Here is a 19,286-nt window from a genome sequence, read left to right as displayed (position 1 = left end):
TTATTTCTAGATTTCTGTCTTTGATATCACTGATCCTTTCCTCCATTTGGTCATCTCTATTTCCCAAGCTTGCTATTTCATTTAACTCCTGTACTGTGTTTTTTATCTCAAAGTTGAATTGGTTCTTTTTTAGGTTTTCAATCTCCTTGCTCTGCTCATCTAGCTGTTTTTGCAGTTTCTGAAATTGTTGATATGACTCGTTTCAGAACTCACTGAGGTTTTTCAGAAATATCATTCTGAATTCTCTGTCACTTAAGTCACATATTTTATGTCTATAAGCTCATTTTCTGGAGATTTTTTTCTTTCTGAGATGCCTTGTCACTTTGGTTGTTCATGATGTTTAATGGACTATTTTTCCACCTGGGTATTAATGGAAGTATATTCTTTTGTTTATCCAAAAAGATTTATTATATAAAGGACTCTCTTTAGCCTGCTGCAAAGAAGGCATTTTTCTTTTGGTTTCAAGAAGGTGGCATCTAAGCCTCTTGGATCTCTGCTTTATATAGAGCCTAAAGTCTTTTATTTTCTTGTAGATTTTAATCATAGTCACTCCTCTGTTTCAGTCTGTGTCAGTGGTAGCAACAGTTTTGGTAGCGTTTGCTCAGATTCCTCTAGGCTCCATGGTGATCAGTCTTGGAGGATATAGCAGGAGGGGCCCTCTGGGTTGGGGGTTGAGAGCTGCAGCTCAGCCTCGGTTTTGCAACTGAGGTCAGTAAAAATCAACTGTTGTTTCTCTGCTGTCCAGTTCTGTTTCTCTGCTTTATGCGCTAATGACTGCGCCTGCTGTCGGTTGTGTAGAAAATTCCTGGCACTTCCAGGCAGGGCTGTTCAGGGAAGTTACCACTCCTTCCCTCCTCCCCCTCCTCCTGCAAAGAGTTCCTGTGGCTGCAAGAGGCAGTTTCTTTATTTGTTCCAGTCTACCACACGACATCCAGGGTTCTGACCTGTGGTAGCTCTTATGCGCAGATCCCCTGTTCAGACATGCTGGTGTGCAGTTTGGGTGGTTTTTGTTCAGTTTTAGATGTTCAGCTTATTGTTGTTTCAAGGGGAGAGATCTGAGGATATCTCTCATTTCACCATGTTTTCCCAGAATCCCTGCCCTGGTTATATTTATTCCTAGGTATTTTATTATTTTTGTGATGCAATTGCAAATGGGATTGTGATCTTAATTTCTCTTTCTGATAGTTGAATGCATGATATTTAAAGACAGGCCTGGTCTAATTTAATCCTCGTTCATCTATAAGTAATGTGTCTTTTTCTCTGGCTTTTTACAATATTTTTCATTTGTCTTTGATCTCCAGTTTGAATGATATGCTTAAGTGTTGATTTTTAGTATTTATTCTGCTTAATGTTCTCTAGGCTTCCTTAATCTCCGATTTGATATCTGTCAGTAATTTTGGAAAAATTTTGGAAAAATCCAACCATTATTACTGCAAATGTTTTCTCCATTTCATTCTTTCTTCTCCTTTTGGTATTTCCATTTTGTATGTATCTTTTGTAGTTGTCCCACGATTTTTGGATATTTTGTTTTGATTTTTATCATTTTACTTTTCCTTGCTTTTCAGTTTTAGACGACTCTATTGACATATCCTTAAGCCTCCTGAATTTTTTCCTCACTAATATCCAGTATACTGATAAGGCTATCAAAGGCATCCTTCATTGCTGTTATAGTATTTTTGATTCCAGCATTTTTTAAATCTTTCTTAAGGTTTCTATCTCTATTCTTACATTAACCATCTGTTATTTCATATTATCCACTTTGTCCATTAGAGTCCTTGGTATGGTTGCTTTAGATTCCCAGTAGAAGGAAAGTACCTCAACATAATAAAGGCCATATATGACAAACCCTCACCTAATATCATACTTAATGGTGAAAACTTGAAAACTTTCCTCTAAGATCAGGAATAAGACAAGAATACCCACTCTCACCACTCTTATTTAACATTGTATTGGAAGTCCTAGCTAGAGCAATCAGGCAAGAAAAAGAAATAAAAGGTATCCAAATTGGGAATGTAGAAATCAAATTGTCACTCTTTGCATTATTCTTTATCTAGAAAACCCTAAAACCTCCACAAAAAAAACTATTAGAAACCATAAACAAATACAGTAAAGTTTCAGGCTACAAAATCAATGTACAAATCTCATAGCATTCTTCTACACCAACAATGAAATTTCAGAAAAAGAAATGAAAAAAAAAACCAATTCATTTTGCAGTAACAACATACAGAATAAAATACCTGGGAATAAACTTAACAAAGCATGTGAAGGACCTATACACTGAAAATTATAGGACATTACTAAAAGAAATTGAAGACAAAAAGAAATGGAAAAATATTCTGTGAATGGATTGGAAGAATCAACATAGTTAAAATATCCATATTACACAAAGCAGTATACAGATTTAATACAATCCCCATCAAAATCCCAATGGTATTTTTTTAAAGAACTAGAACAAAATATCATCAGAATTATGTAGAATCACAAAAGCCACCAAAGAGTCAAAGCAATCCTGAGAAAAATGAGGCCAGAGGTATCACATTGTCTGACTTCAAATTATACTACAAGTTAACAATAATTAAAACAGCAAGGTATTGGCAGAAAAACAGACACATAGACCAATGGAACAGAATTAAGAGCCCAGAAATAAACTCGCATGAATATGAGCAAATAATTTTTGACAAAGGAGCCAAAAACATATAATGGAGAAAAGAAAGCCTCTTCAATAAGTGGTTCTGGGAATACTGGAAAGCCACATGCAAAAAGAATTGAACCTGGACTGCTATCTGTCACCATATACAAAAATTAATTCAAAATAGATCAAACACCTAAATATAAGACCTGAACCAATAAATTGCATAGAAGAAAACAAGTACTAAATCATGGACCTTGGATTTCGTAAGGATTTTATGAATTTGACCTCAAAGGCAAGGGAAGTAAAAGCAAAAATAAATTAATGGGACTATTTCAAACTAAAAAGCTTCTGCATAGCAAAAGAACCCATTAACAAAACAAAGAGGCAACCAATTGAACAACAACACCTCTTGCAAACAACACCTCTGATAAGGGCCTAATATCCAAAATATACAATGAATTCATACAACTCAATAACAACAACAACAAATAACAATCCAATTAAAAATGGGCAGTGGACCTTAACAGACACTTCTCCCAAGAAGACATATAAACAGCCAACAGAAATATGAGAAGATGCTCAACTTCACTAGTTATTAGGAAAATGCAAATGAAAACCACCATGAGATACTACCTCACACCTGTTAGAATGGCTATCAGCAACAGGACAAGTAATAATAAGTGTTGGAGAGGTATGGGGAAAAAAGAACCCTCATACACTATTGGTGGGCCTGCCAATTGGTACAGCCCCTAAGGGAAACAGTATGGAAATTCCTAAAAATTTAAGAATAGAATTACCATATGACCCAGCAATTCCTATTCTGGGTATCTACCCAAAATATTTGAAAACTTATATCTGTAAAGATGTGCACCCTGATGTTAACTGCAGTATTATTCATGGTGGACAAGACATGGAAACAACTGAAGTGTCTTTCGATAGATGATTGGATAAAGAAAATGTGGTACATACATAAAATAGAATATTATTCAGCCATAAGAAAAGATGAAATACTACCATTTGTGACAACATAGATGGATCTTGAGATTATAATGCTAAATGAAATAAATCAGACAGGAGAAGTTAAGAATCATATGATTTCATTCATTTGTGGGATATAAAACTGAAAGCAACAAATGAACACGACAACAAAGATTAGTAGACATAGACGACAGTTTAGTGATTACCAGAGGAAAAGGGGGTAGATCAGGGTAAAGGGGGTCAAATATATGATGACAGATTTGACTTTGTGTGGTGAACACAATACAATATACAGATGATGTATTATTGAATTGTAAACTTCAACCCTATATAATTTTATTAACCCATATCACCCCAATAAATTTAATTAAAAAAATTTCAAAATTGTTATTTTCCCTTCTCCCTGACAGGAGGATGCATGAGGGGATTTTTCTTTGATGTTTACCCTGGGTACATGGTGAAGCTCATGGAGGTAAAACTCATGAAGTTGTAGATAGCCCCTTTGGCAGAGTCCCCAGAAGTTTTTATATCTAAAATTAGTCCATGCTCAGTCTTTAGCAATCAATTATACTTTTCTACCAGGATCTAGTAGTGATTTCTGCTCCCATTAAGCTGTAATTTTCTGTATTCATTTATCGCTCTTTACAATGTTGAACCCAAAACCGGAAGTCAAATTATGTTTTTTAATCTACTCTGCTAACATCTGCCTTTTAATCAAAGAATTTCATTTTTTACGTTAAGAGTAACAAAGACTTGATTCTGCCATTTTGCTATGTATTTTCTGTGTCTTATGTTTTTTTGTTACTTAATTACTCCAGTGCTGCTTCTTTTATGTTAGAGAGATATTTCATAGTGTACCATCTATATTCCATTCTTGTTTCTTTCACTATGTATTTTCAAAGTTATTTTTATTGATTGCATGGAGATTACAAATAATTTCCCATACAATTTTAAGAGGTCAATGTTAACCTGATAATAAAACCAGATAAAATAAATACAAAGAAAGAGAACTATAGACCAATACCCTTCATGGACATAGATGGAAAATATTAGAAAATTGTGTTGAGAAATATATTTTAAAATTTATATACCTTAGTTAAGTATAATTTATCCTAGGAATGAGGGGCTGGTTCAAAATTCAAAAACCCATCTACAGCCATGCCACCCTGAATATGCCCAATCTTGTCTGATCTCAGAAGCTAAGCAGGGTCGGGCCTGGTTAGTAGTTAGATAGGAGACCACCTTGGAATACCAAGTGCTGTAGGCATTTAAAAAATAATAAAAAAGAAAAAGTTCAGAAATCCATCAACGTCAAGAGACTGAGACAAGATTTGTGAAAAAGAACTTTTATCCAAAATATACAAAGAACTCTGAAAACTCCACAATAAATAAAACAACTTGATAAAAATGAGCAAAAGCGTGCTTGTTTCGGTAGCACATATACTAAAAAAAATGAGCAAAAGATATGGGGGTTTAACTAAATAAAGTATTTAATGTATTCTATTCAAAATCTATAACTATTTAGAAAATTCTAAAATATTTGTTTCACCTTCTTAAAAAATCTTCTTAAAAAATCTTATCCAACTATTTTAAATATATATTTTATCATTTCATCAATCACAACAGTTTAATATAGCTCACTTTTTTATATTTTTATTTTAACCTTGATTTTAACACAACAGAATATAAAAGGGAAGCTGAATGTAACCTTTTCTGAACATTCATAATATGCTAGGTATCATGGTAAAGATAATAAATGCACTAGTAGCTAATTTTAGGTCTCTTTGAGGAGACAATACTAGCAAATAGATGCATCTTTAATTGTTTTTCCTAGATCAAAAACACATATTTCTTACTTTACTCCCAAGCTTGGCTCCCAGGCCCATTGGCCTCTTACTGTACCTTTACCTCTTTTAGTCAAAGTGTTGTTAGTATTCAGGGTAAGGAGAAATTCATCTTGATATGATATTCATCAATATTAAGCTAGAAGTGGTAAAAATATATCTAAGCAGAAACAACAAATGATAAAATAAAAATAGGGGGTGAATATTCAGAGAGGAAGTTGATAGAACATCTTCAAATTCCAGCCAATCAATAAATCTTCTGATGAATGCGCAGAGAATTTTTGATCATGTTGTATAGTCTCCCTAAAATGAGGGTCAAGAAAATAAAGAGAATTCCCCAAGAACATGCTGAATCAGTAATCAGGCATATTAAAGAGACTATAGGCAATCTTTACAGGTGAGTTATAATCTAAGGTGAAGATATTTTAAAATGGTAAGTGTCCCTACATGGAGTTGGATGTTGTCTTAATTATTAATGAGAATCAGTATGGGAAGCAAACTCAATATCATGTTGGAATTCGACTCCAAAGTTTTACCAGAAAACTTGCCAGCTTTGACTATTGGAGATAGGTACAGGTTTTGGGGAAGAAGAGAGGTCCATATATTCATTCACACATGGTACGTAAAAAGAAAGCACAAAGTTCTTGACAAAGATTTGAGAGAAGGCTCCTAGGACACCTTTACTTTCAACACAGAAGTTACAAAAGGAGTTTCTTGCAAGACCAAAGGAATGGTAATCTTTTCCAGTGGGCATAAGGCAAAGAAAACTTTTTCTCAGATATGAGGGGTCAAGGACTCTGGAAACTCCATTCTTCTTTCCCCCATTATCTCTGATACCAAAAGTGTACAAATTTGGAAACTGGAAAGAGAGCCTTGAGTTCCATATAATTAAATCATTAAACTCCGGCATCCATGATCGCATAATAACTGATAGAAAGTCAATGTCATCTCAAACCTCTTTATAGATTATTTATCTCAATGTTTTCGGCTTGAACACTACAAATATTACAAAAACCTACAATTACAGTAGTGCCATAAAATTATAAATTTGAGTCTCCTGTTAAAACAGATGGCCCTCTAGAGTTCCAACCAATGCAGATTAAAAGCTATTATAAAGTATAAAATCAGACCACTGTGCACTTCAATCATACATTTAACAAAAAGCTGTGCTTAATGTGGCCATGCTTATCTGTAGAGCCTGCAGCTCTGCATTGCATGGAAATTAAACTTTAGCTGTTGATGCTTGAATAGTTACGTGGTTTTGTACAGAAAGGAAAAAAAATATATGCGATACTCAGAGAATATCTCTTCATAGATTTCTAGGGCATATGCTATAGTAGTTATTTGTTTGGCAACCTTAAATCTGAATCCCCTTTCCAAGTTTGGAAAATAACCAAATTATAAGTTTTGGTAGAAGGCAGAACTTTATCTCCTTATGGGAGCTGAAAATGCCAGGTAATTGTTAGATTCCTTTTTGTTATGAAAAAAAAAATCTTTTATTACCTCTGGGCCCAACCTGAATCATACTTTAAGGGCACAACTTTAACAGGCAGGCTATTAATTCAGTGAGCCATTCTCCCGCTTTCTCTCTTCTTTCCCCTACTCCTTTATCATCTACCGAAGTACAAAGGTATCTCCAACCCCTTCCTCACCCCCAAAATCAGTGTATAGTATATGATAGTCAACAAAAACTGAGAAAAGACTCCTAGCTGAGAAAGAGATTCACCAAAAAGTAACCTCCTTGTTCTCATCAATCCAAACTATGAAGGGCTGATGTGACCATATAAACGGTGTCCCTGTCACCTTTTTTGATGCATCAACTATGGTTACATATCCCCATCATTTTCTTTTGAAATTTTAAGGTTCCAAGGATATTTTGATCTTCAAATGCTTGAAAGAGTATGTGCAAGTACATGAAACATTGTTAGGGTAAAAAAAAATTAAGACATACCTCTCTTAGGCCAAATCGTTTTATACATGATCACAATAATCAGTTTGATTCCAAATATAGCCAGAATCAAGCCAACAGAAAGGTTTAGAGATTATTAAAGGGCTTAAAAATTAAAATGAGACAATATAAAAATTCAATTCCTAAAGATCAGTGAATTACTAAAAACAGTGAATTGGCTGTAGAAGCAGTAATGAAGTAATTCTATTTCTGTAAGGGAAATTATTTTAAGGTCCCCAGGGCAAAAGATAATAAACGAGTTGGGGAATCATTAAAAAATTTCAGAACCAAAGATTTCAAACATTTGTCTTTCTGTGCCTGTATGCTGCCTACATCATTCCCCAAAAGTCACCAGAATCAGATTCCTACGAACAGAAGACTAAGACATGTCATGTTGGTTTCTGTGGAAACTGCATCTTGTGAAGTAGTCTTTAAAAATTAAGAAAACCAAAAGAGTACAATGATAAGCCACTTTCTCTTTTCTCCTGTAATTTTTCTTTAATTTGCTTTCTGAGAGTTCAAGACAAAACAGAGTCATTAGTCTAAGATTCCTGAATTAACCTGACCTCAATTCACAGTGAATGTGGCCAAGAGTATATGCTTTTGTACATTTAAAACAAAGACTTTACATCAGCAGGACTTTAGGGCTCTGGTTCCACTGTATTTACTGTAAAATACATTAATGGTAGGGTAGAGGCTGGACAAAGAGGTGAAAACATCCATTACAAAATAACATGACAGATAGCAGGACTCTAGCTAGACTTTAAGGAACTGATTCTATTCTGGCAGGGAAAACACACACAATTAAATTTCACACTTATAAAATTATCACTCTGAATTCATGTATAAGAGGCATTTGGTTGTAGATACAATTCCATCTATAGATGCTAACTTTAAATTTAGAGAAGAAAAACACTCACTGCATTAATATTATGGGTTGAGGTTTCTTATATGATTCCTAAATCCACCTTCTTTTTTTGTTTTGATAACAATTTATAGCTGTGATAAGAAGTACCACAGCCTGGCTCAGACATGGTCCTTAGCTTCAGAAAGTCCATGGGTCATCTAGTTGTCTGTAACTGCTAAATCTGTTACTTGGAGAGGCCTCAGAGCTCTGGATTTGCCAAGTAGAGTCCTCACCATTTAAGCTATTCCTACATATAGGACATGTATCACACAGTTCTAACCAGGGCACAATACAACTGCTGTGAAAGAAATGGTTACAGGGTAACTGCTCAACTTCCTCTTCAACTGTGTAATCTTCTTTGTATATTGAACACTTTAAACCCATACCAACTTGTTCCTGAGTTACTATCACTGTTGGAAGAGATGTGATCTTTTCCTTGTCAACTGGGGGAGGCCCTGTGTTTTCCAGTTGTCCTAAAAATTGGTTTACAATGGCAACAAGCCCTATCTAACCCCGGGCATAGTCCCCTGGGTTGGAGTGCAGTATCCCGCTCCAGGAAAAAGTGGGGATCCAGGAACTGCAGAATTTGCAAAGAATTCTGCAAAGAACTGTTGTATTATTCCTTCAATAGCTGGAGATCTATCAAGATGAGTACTTCCTTGTGATCTGTATCTCCAAGTCATTGGCAATCTGGGAGGTAGACTTGGTCCCCAGAAGTCAGTGTGAGTTTGGTGACCTCTCTCAGTGGTTCTATTATCTTGGTCCAGTGGATTGATACTTAGAAATGGTCTAAAATCTTATATAATCATTGTGTGGTCTAAATTGCACCAGAACTCTGCAAAATGTGTTGATATGCTATTGTCTATCTGGCTGCCACCACCACCTAAAAAACTGGAATCATCTGTCACTTCTTCAATAAAGCCTGATTCACACCTGGGACAAAAATTACACCTGGTAATTTGGGGCTATCTTCGTCCTTGCAAAAGTGGCTATAGTGGCCCTCCCAGGCAGCCGAGGCCGTCACCATTTCTCTCTTCCTCTGCAGTTGTTTGAGAGGGCAGCAGGCCTGTCCTTCACTAGGCTACTACCTTCTGGCCACAGTTGCCATCTCTGCCACCTCTTCCTCAGCGCAGCCAGCCTTCCCAAGGCCATGTGAGTCGGCTGGGCCCAGGAAGGTGGTGGGGTGGATGCAACCCCAAGGCCTGCCTCCAGCACCAGAGAGGCACAGAAAGGAAAGTCCCTTAGATTCCTTTAAAGTTTCGATATAGGCATGTGACATGGGCTCAGACAATCATATGTAACCACAGTCGATGTTAAATGTACTGATAAAAAAAGAATCAGAATCAGATGGATTTCCAATTAAAATTTCTCAGCAACTTCTTGCTGTGAAAATCTTCTCTGATCCAAACACATACAATGATGCATTAAGACATAAAAAGTAAAAAACAAAAAAAATGTAGTTGAGATCAAATACAAGAGACATATATCCATGAACCAGAATACACTGACGCTATGGCCTAACTGAACCCAGGGCCCAATAATAGGCAATGGTTTAGCCAGAAATTTAGCTCCTGCATGGCCAACAAGCCTGGAGTGATTTAGATAAGTCAGGGAAATAGAGGTAGGTTCACAATGTGAAGCCAGAAGCCAGGATGTGGATCCCAACTCATCGCTTTGAAAGGAGCCTAAAGAAATTACCCCAAATGTTGCCTGAGGCTAGAGTTAGAATAAAGCTGCAGTCCCAGGAAGGTAAAAGTCCAGACTCACAGCCTTGGAACCTAGTATTAAACCAAGTTACCTGCTGGCTTTGACTGGATCTGTCAAGTTCCCTAAGATCACTATGAGACAGGAGTCCTAATATGTCATTATTAAATCTAGTTTTGGACAGAGCCCAGAAGGACAAGAACAAGCAACTACAAAACTGCCAAAATAAAGAGGAGACTACAGAGGCAAGTAAGAGAAAGGGGAAAAAAATGAGGCTACAAATCAAAATTCCAAAATACAAGAAGAAATCTAATGGTATGAAAGAAAATCAACAAAGTAAACAGTTGAAACAGAAATTTACTCCACAGGGAATTATTTTTATATAATAATCTGACAAAAGGTTGAAAGCTTTCAAAAATATAAATGAAAGCATAACTTTGACTAAAAGAATGAAGAAATGAAAATACATAGATATTTTTAAAGATCTGATGTATTTAAAAATAGATGCCCTTGATTCTTGGAAATTGGACATCTAATCTGAAAATTAAAAGTAGAATAATCTAAAGACTAGACCAAAAAAGCAAATTAGTAAAATATGAAATAATCTTGAGAAATAAGATAAAAGATACAGAAGATAGAATGAGATGCTTCCACATTTGTAAAATAGTATTTTCAGAGCAAGAGAATGGAAGGAATGGTGTGATGCAATACTTTGAAGATATAATTATTGAGAATTTTTAAATTAAGAAAAGCTCGAAAGTGGAGAATAAAAAGCACTTAGCACCTAATAGAATAAATTTAAATACATCTAGACATTTCATAGAGAAGATACAGAATTTCAAAGATGAAGAGATTATAGTAAAAGTTGCAAATGACAGATTATCTACATATTAATAACAATTCAATTGAGAGAAGACTTCTAGCCAGCAGCATTTAATGACAAAGAAAAAGGGGTAACATCTTCAGAGGGGGGGAAAAAAACAACTCTCTATTTATCGTTTTTATTCAGCTAAACTTATAATTTAAGCTTTCAGGGAGGGTGAAGAAATTTAAAGCATGAAAATACTGTGGGAGCCTTAATATAAATATGTATTTAAAAAAACACCAGTTAGAAAAACTAATGGAGGAGAACTTCTTTGCAATACTAAAATGTAAATAAAATACCAGACAAAAACTTATCAAGAAATATTCAAAATATATATGAATAAAATTTTACAGTACTCTTAAGGACCGAAGATAGACTTGAGTAAATGGAAATACATACACATTCTTGTATTGAAAGAATCAACATAATAAGGTGTCAGGTCTCCTTAAATTTATTTATAAGTGTAACATAATTCCAACTGTCTTAGTTTGAGCTGCTGTAACAAAATATCATAGACTGGATAGCTTATAAACAACAGAAATTTATTTCTCACATTCTAGAGGCTGTTAAGTCCAAAATTAAGGAACCAGCAAGTTCACTGTCTAGAGATGGCCCATTTCCTGGATGGCCATCTCCTTACTGCATCCTCACATGGTGCAAGGGGCTAAGGATCTCTCTGTGGTCTCTTTTATAAGAGTAGTAATCCCATTTATTAAGGCTCTATCCTCATGACCAAATCAACTCCCAAAGGCCCCACTTCCTAATACTACCATCTTGGGGGTGAAGATTTCAAAATATGAATTTGGAGGTAACATTAAAACATACTAGGTATCCTTTAAAATTAAAACATTCTGATATTGGTACATAGATACATCAAAGGAAAAGAATGGAAAATCTAGGAAACACTTTATTCCATATGAAATTTAAGTATACAATAAAAGCAATGTCTCAAACCACTGGGAGAAAAGACTGACTTTTATTTAGTTGATGACAGCTAGCTAGATAGCCTTATTGAAAAAAATAAACTGGGATCTACTCCTTACATTATACACAAAGATAATTCTAAATGGATCAGAGATTTAAAATATGCATATAAATGCCAGAGGAAAACATGGGTGAATTCTTCTATAATCTGAGAGTGGGAGAAACCCTTCTAACTATGTTTTAAGATCCAGAAGTAATAAGGGAAAAGGCCGATATATTAGACTACATTGGGAAAAAAAAATGGCAAAGCACCATAAGTAAGATGGTAAATAATAAACTGGGAAAGATATAAAACTTCAAAAAGTAAAGAAGAAAAGACTATCAATACCAGAGAAAATCTGGATAAATATATGAACATACAATAACAGAAAAAATGCAAATGGATCTTAATACTAAGATGATTAACTCAAGATGAAAGACCATTTCACGCTACCAAAATTAGCTGAGGCTATGAGGTAACATTGCTGGTGGTAGTAGAAAATAGAAAATCCCTATAGAGGGAAATATGGCACTATCCTACAAAATTACATATGCACTTACCCTGTAACCCAGCAATCTCACTTCTAAAATATATCCATTTTAAAGATACATTGCCCCAAATACAAAAAGATATATATAAAAGACTATTCATGGAAACATTATTTATAATGATAGAGAAAGCACAAAATGGTCTCAAATGTCTATCAATAGGGAAATGGTTAAATAAATGTGGTATTAAAAAGTGAAGTCAGGTGCAAAAGGGATTAAGAAATATTTCTGTATAATACTATGAATTAATCTTAGGATATGCTGTTTAGAGAAGAAAAGTAAGAAGAAAAAAACAGTGCAGATGCCATTTTTTTTTCTAGGAAAGGGGAAATATTAATTATAAATGTGGAAATAGGAGCTAGATTTTATTGAAAATACCTTGTTTTGTACCTGGTTCGTGGTTCCACCTGGGGTGCGAACCCAGGACCTTCTGCGTGTAAAGCAGACATGCTAATCACTACACTATGGAGCCACCCCCAGAATGTGTATTTTAAACTTTGAAGATAACTAATAAAAGAATAAAAATTTTAATAGTCTCCAAATAAGCAAGCGGAAAATTTTATCTATTGAACAGAAGGCAAGAAAAAAAAGGAGCAAAAAATAATTGGTTAATAAAAAATGCAAAATAAGTCCAAATACATTAGTAATAAAAATAAATGAAACAGATTATATTATTTTATTAAAAGAGTGTGACATTAAAAATTCAACTACATAAGACATACTGAAAAACATCTCAGAAATGTTAAAAACAAAAGAATGGAAAAATATATAGCATGCAAATACTAACAATAAAAAGATGCTAAAACTTCATTAATCCAAGTCAAATTAGAATTTGAAGCAAAAAATACTAATTGGAATAGAGATAATTTGCAATAACATGCAAATTCTACCAGAAAGATTTAAAAGTTAACTAGTATGCAACTGACAACATTGCCTCAAGACATATACAACAAAAATCTATAATCACAATGGGAAATTTAAAAACATCTCTATCATAAACTGATAGAGAAAGCAGGCAAAAATTGTTAAGGATATAGAATCTTTGAACACAAAATTAATTAGCAGACAATAAATATAAAATATACATTATTTCCAAATATAAATGGAATGTTTTTAAAAATTAGTCACATACTAGAACTTAAGGACTTGTGAAAATGTATAAAAGATCTGTTATCATATTTACCATGTTTCTCCCTGATCACAATAAATTGAATTAAAAATTAAGCACACGCAAAAAAGCTGGTTAAAAACATAACAATCTTTGTAAACTTAAAAACGCTCTCAGAAGTGACTCATAATTAACAAAAAGACTGCAATGGAAATCACAAAATAGAAATTTAGAAGTGAATAACAATGAAAGTACTACATTTCAAAACTAGTAATGTTCAGCAAAAACAGAATGTAAAAGGAAATTTGTAGTTTAAAATGTATTTATTTAAAACTGAAAGAGATTGAAAATAAAGAGGTTAATTGTAAGTAAAGGAATTAAGTGTTCTGTTCCAGAAATCAGAAATGACAAACTTCCAGTTAATATGAAAGAAACAGAGACTTTATGGAACTAGAAAAAATTTTGAAGTTGCTTCCTTGAAACAAGAACAGGAAGCTATATATAAAAAAAAGACATTCAGGAAATAACAAGAATAAAGAAATAAAAACATAGAAAACCCTTAATAAAATGGTTAAAGTACAATGTTGAGAAAAATCTCCCATTAAACAGAGAGAAAAAAGATAAATTTAAGAAAATAGGAGGTAAAAGATAATTAGGGAACCTGTTGAGGGAGTCTAACATCTAAAAAATAAGAATTCTTAAGGAAAGACAAAGAAGCAAAGACCAAGAAAATAAAGAAGAAATCATCAATGAAATTATTTTAAAATGTGTCCCCTATCTGAATGATCCATGTTTCACAATTAAATGGATCCACTAACTTAAGGGCTCAAATCTAGTCATGTCTTCATAAAATTTCAGAACACTAGAGACCCTACAGCTGCCAGAGAGGAGAAAAGAAGAGGGCTTAACAAGAATGTTCAAAGTTCAGAATAGCATTGACCTTCTTATTAGTAATAATAAAAGCCAAAAACTAACAGAGCAACATCACTTTGAGAAAATAATTCCAATCTAGAATTTAACAAGTAGCTAAACTGTCAAATAAGTGTGAGGGTAGAATAAAGAAATTTTCCTCCAGACATGCAAGATCTTAACCATTTCGAGGGAGTAAACTAAGAAAGAAGAATACATGGGATTCAGGCAATGGTGGCCGAGGGAAGGCAATGGAAGAGGGAAGGAAATCCCCAATATGATTGGTGGAGTGAAATCTCAGAAGGACAACTGCAGAGCAGGGAGAGAACTAACAGTTTCCAGAAGAGATTTCTTCAAGAATATAAAATTGATAGAGTCTAATATATGTTAATATATTATGAAGCTATTTTCACAATGGAGCAAAATTTGAGACTGAAACACTTGCAAACAAAACAAAACAGAGATATTAACTCCAGAAAACAAACAAACAAAATATATGCAGAAAAGATTACTCTAAGATAAATAACATTTATATAGTCCTAATAATATTTATAATTATGGTTAAATGACTATCATTTAACCAAATTAACCATATAACTTCCCTGGAAGGAAAGGTCACAGGGAGTATAGATATGTATGGTGGAGATAGAGTAATGGTGAAAGATAACTGAACACTGATAGCAATATCCTATATTGGGAAATTAATAGAAAATGTTTAAAATTTCACAAGAAAGGAATAGTAATATAACACACACCAATGATAACAATTAACTAAAGGAGTTGAAAATAATTGCTTCTGGGGAGCAAGAATGGGAAAATGTGACAGATGTGTTGTTATGAAACAATCTATTTGCACAAGTATATGACTTTCCAAGTATATGCATATATAACTTTGATAAAATATAAATAATAAGAGAAATAACATTGTAAAATAAGTTGGAATAAAGAAGACAAGAACAGTAAAAGTGAAATGGAAAACAAAGAAATATATAGGATCAACAAAACTAAAATTTTTTTAAAAAATGTTTTTAAATTGGGCATATCTCTGGTAATACTGAACAAAAAAAGTGGGAAAGTAACAAATATTAGGAATAATAAGGAGGTATAACATTACAAACAGAATTTTCTACCATTAAAGATAATTTAAGAAAAATATATAGAAACATATTTGGAAACAAATAAAATAATTTCTAATAAAAAATAAATTATAATATGAATTAACCAATAAAATTTTTAAAAAATTAAATTGGTAGAATCTTTAGAAAAATGGCATAGATGATAGTAGCTTTGTTCATCTGCTCTTATGATCACATCAAAGTTGTGACGGAAACATGGAGCAAACAGCAAGCAGAGTCACTTGGGGTCTAGATGAACAAGCCTTACAACTAAGGAGAGAAATAAGAAATCACCCTGCAACAGGAGGAGATAGGATAGGGCGAAGACACAAGGCTCTCCGATCCCAAGCAGCTGAGTGGGACAGAGGATGCGTCAGCTGGCAGCTGTAGATGTTCCTCTTAAAGGGGCCGTGTCTGTGAGCAGTGATGGACTCGCTTGCTCAATCTGAGCACCAGTGCCCGGTAAGCTGCTGGGTGGGGAGCACCAGGGACTTAAAGGGGGACACTGAGTTGTTGGAGGGAAGGCCAGAGGTGAGGCTTTATCCTGGGAAGAAGTGCTGGTGGTATCCATTGTTCCTCTGTTGAGCCCACCCCCTTCCCAGTGTGTGGATGAAGTGCCGCCATAGCTGAGACATCATGGAACTGGATAACAGAGGTCACTCCTACACAGTAGATCCCCTGAAATTCTGCCTCCCCAACTCAAGCCACATCTAGTTGTATCCTCAGTGAGCCTGGTGCTCCTTACTTAGCCAACGTCGATACAGTGGTGGCAGCTGACCTCAGTTTCCAGTGTGGTTTCTTGAGGCAACTATAAGCACAGCATCTGTATATTCCTTGCTGAATCTTAACAGGTGGCCCTGGAGGTACACAGCCTGGGGCTAAACTTGGCCTGCTGCTGAACCCCCCTCAGGACTGTGCCTCTACACACCTACATCACAAAAGCACACTAATAAGACTGGGAGACTTAGGAGCTTTGCCTAGTACATAAAAACAGACACAGAAAGGCAGCCAAAATGGGAAGACAAATACGCAGAAACCATATGAGAGAACAGAACAGAGATCTAGGAATAATGGAGTCAAGCAATCTAACAGATGCAGAGTTCAAAACACTGGTTATAAAGATGCTCAATGAACTTAGGGGAATTGTAGATGAACTCAGTGAGAACTTTAACAAAGAGGTGAGAAACATAAAAATGGAAATAGAAATTATAAAATGGAACCAGTGAGAAACGAAGAATACATCATCTGAGATGAAGAGTATATTAGAGGGAATTAACGGAGTGAATGAAGAATAGGATCAAACCATAGCTATAGAGGATGGGGAAGCCAAGATCACCCAATCAGAATGTCAAGAAAAAGGAAGCCAAAAATATAATAATAATTTAAGGAGTCTGGGACAAAATTAAGTGTAAAAACATTTGTGTCATATGGGTATCTGAAGGAGAAGAGAGAGAACAAAAAGTGAAAAACCTATTTGAAGAAATAATGATGGAAAACTTCCCTCACCTGGTGAAGAAAATAGACATACAACCCCAGGAAGCTCAGAGTCCCAAGAAAGAGGAACCCAAAGAGGCCCACACCAAGACACATCATAATTAAAATGCCAAAGTTTAAAGACAAAGAGATAATCTTAAAAGCAGCAAGAGAAAAACAATTAGTTACCTACAAGGGAGCATCCATAAGACTGGCAGCTGATTTCTCAAAAGAAACTTTACAGGACCAAGGGGAATTGGCACAAAATATTCGACGTGATGAAAACCCAGAATCTACAACCAAGAATACCCAGGAAAGTTATCATTTAGAGTTGAAGGACAGATAAAGAGCTTCCCAGACAAAAATAAGCTGAAAGAATTCATCAACACCAGGCCACTATTACAGGAAATGTTGGAGGGACTTCTTTAACAAGAAAAACTATGTATCAAAATCAGAAATAAAAAATGGTAATAACTACATATCTATCAACTACTACCTCAAATGGAGAAGTATTAAATGCTGATAGGATGGCTGAATGGATAAGAAAACAAGACCCCTACATATGATGCCTACAAAAGAGTCATTTCAGATTAAAAGACACACACAGACTAAAAGGAAGGGTTTGGAAAAAGATATTGCCTTGACGAACCTAGAGGGCATTGCACTAAATGAAGTCAGATAGAGAAAGACAAATACCATGTGATTTCACATACGTGCGGAATCTAAAGAACAAAATAAACAATAATAACAACAAAAATGGAAACAAGCTCATAGATACAGAGAATATTTTGAGGGCTACTAGACGGGGGTGGGAGGTGGTGAAAAAGGGCAAAGGGATTAAGAAATACAAATGGATAGATACAAAATAGTCAGGAGATATAAAGTGTAACATAAGGAAAGTAGTTAACAATGTCATAATAAATATGTAAGAGGAAGAGAGGTACTAGATTTAGTGTGGTGATCACTTGAGCTCTAATCACTATGCTGTACAACCGAAACTAATATATTATTATATGTGAAACATAATTGAAAAAAACTCATTGAATTGTACAATGTAAATATGAGTAACTTATTGTCTATTATATTTCAATAAAACTGGGGAAAATAAAATAAAATAATAAAGTAAAATAAAAATTCGACTGGTAACAGATGTCTTATTAAAAAGATATGCCTAGTTTAAATTGTGTTCACAGCCACCACCACGCCACTGTTGCTCTCTAACACCAGCACTGCCTCTAGCTCACTGAGCTCCAATGGAAGAGAAAGAGGATAAGTAAGGAGGTTTCTACACCATAGCTCATACAAAGCAGACTGCCCGCAAATCGACCAGTGGTAAAGCACTGAGGAAGCAACTGGCTACAAAAGCTGCTGACAAGAATGTACCCTCTACTGAAGGGGTGAAGAAACCTCTTCGCTACAGGCCTGGTACCTGTAGCACTCCATGAAATTAGACGTTATCAAAAGTCCACTGAATTTCTGATTCACAAACTTCCTTTCCAGTGTCTGGTGTGAGAAATTGCTCATAACTTCAAAACAGATATGCTCTTCAAGAGTGCAGTTATTGGTGCACTTCAAAGGAGGCAAGTGAGGCCTATCTAGCTGGCCTTTTTGAAGCATTAATCTGTGTGCTATCCATGCAAAACATAATGATTATGCCAAAAGACATCCAGCTAACATGTCGCATATGTGGAGAATTGGCTTAAGAATCCAGTATGATGGGACACATTCATTCTTTAAAAAAAAAAAAAAAAGTTCTTTTCTTTCTGTTATTGGTAGTTCTGAATGTTAGATATTTTTTTCCATGGGGTCAAAAAGTACCTTAGTATATGATCGCAAGTGGAAAAATAGGGGACAGAAACCAGGTATTGGCAGTTTTTTCCATTTTCATGTGTGTGTGAATTTTTAATATAAATGCAGGGACATAAAGCATTAATGAAAGTCAAAATCAAATGTTTCAGTGAACAAGTTTCAGCAGTTCAACTTAATAAAATTATAAATAAACTTGTTAAATTTTTATGGACAAAGCTGGCATTTGGATTTTTTTAAAACAAGTACATTTCTTATTGATAGCAACTAAATGGTGTTGGTAGCATTTTTATCATACAGTAGATTCCATCCATTCACTATACTTTTCTGAGTTGTCTTACATGCAAGTACATTTTTTTAATGTTGTCTGTCTTCTGTGCTGTTCCTGTAAGTTTGCTATTAAATACATTAAGCTATAAAAAAGATATGCCTAGTTATTTTTATAGGCAAGTTTTATCAACTCTCAAGGAATATATTCTCCTTAT

The 19,286-nt window shown here is 34.6% G+C and overlaps 3 pseudogenes; 2 read left to right on the top strand and 1 right to left on the bottom strand.

Moving 5' to 3' along the window:
• The first annotated feature begins 4,758 nt into the window (after positions 1-4,758).
• Positions 4,759-4,877, top strand: LOC111731602 (annotated as a pseudogene).
• A 3,570-nt stretch (positions 4,878-8,447) lies between these two features.
• On the bottom strand, positions 8,448-9,336 carry LOC105305472 (annotated as a pseudogene).
• A 625-nt stretch (positions 9,337-9,961) lies between these two features.
• Positions 9,962-18,931, top strand: LOC105305471 (annotated as a pseudogene).
• The last annotated feature ends 355 nt before the right edge of the window (positions 18,932-19,286 follow it).

Source organism: Pteropus vampyrus, unplaced genomic scaffold (genome assembly GCF_000151845.1).
Source record: "Pteropus vampyrus isolate Shadow unplaced genomic scaffold, Pvam_2.0 Scaffold387, whole genome shotgun sequence".
NCBI lineage: Eukaryota > Metazoa > Chordata > Mammalia > Chiroptera > Pteropodidae > Pteropus > Pteropus vampyrus.
This window is presented reverse-complemented; position numbering and strand designations above follow the sequence as displayed.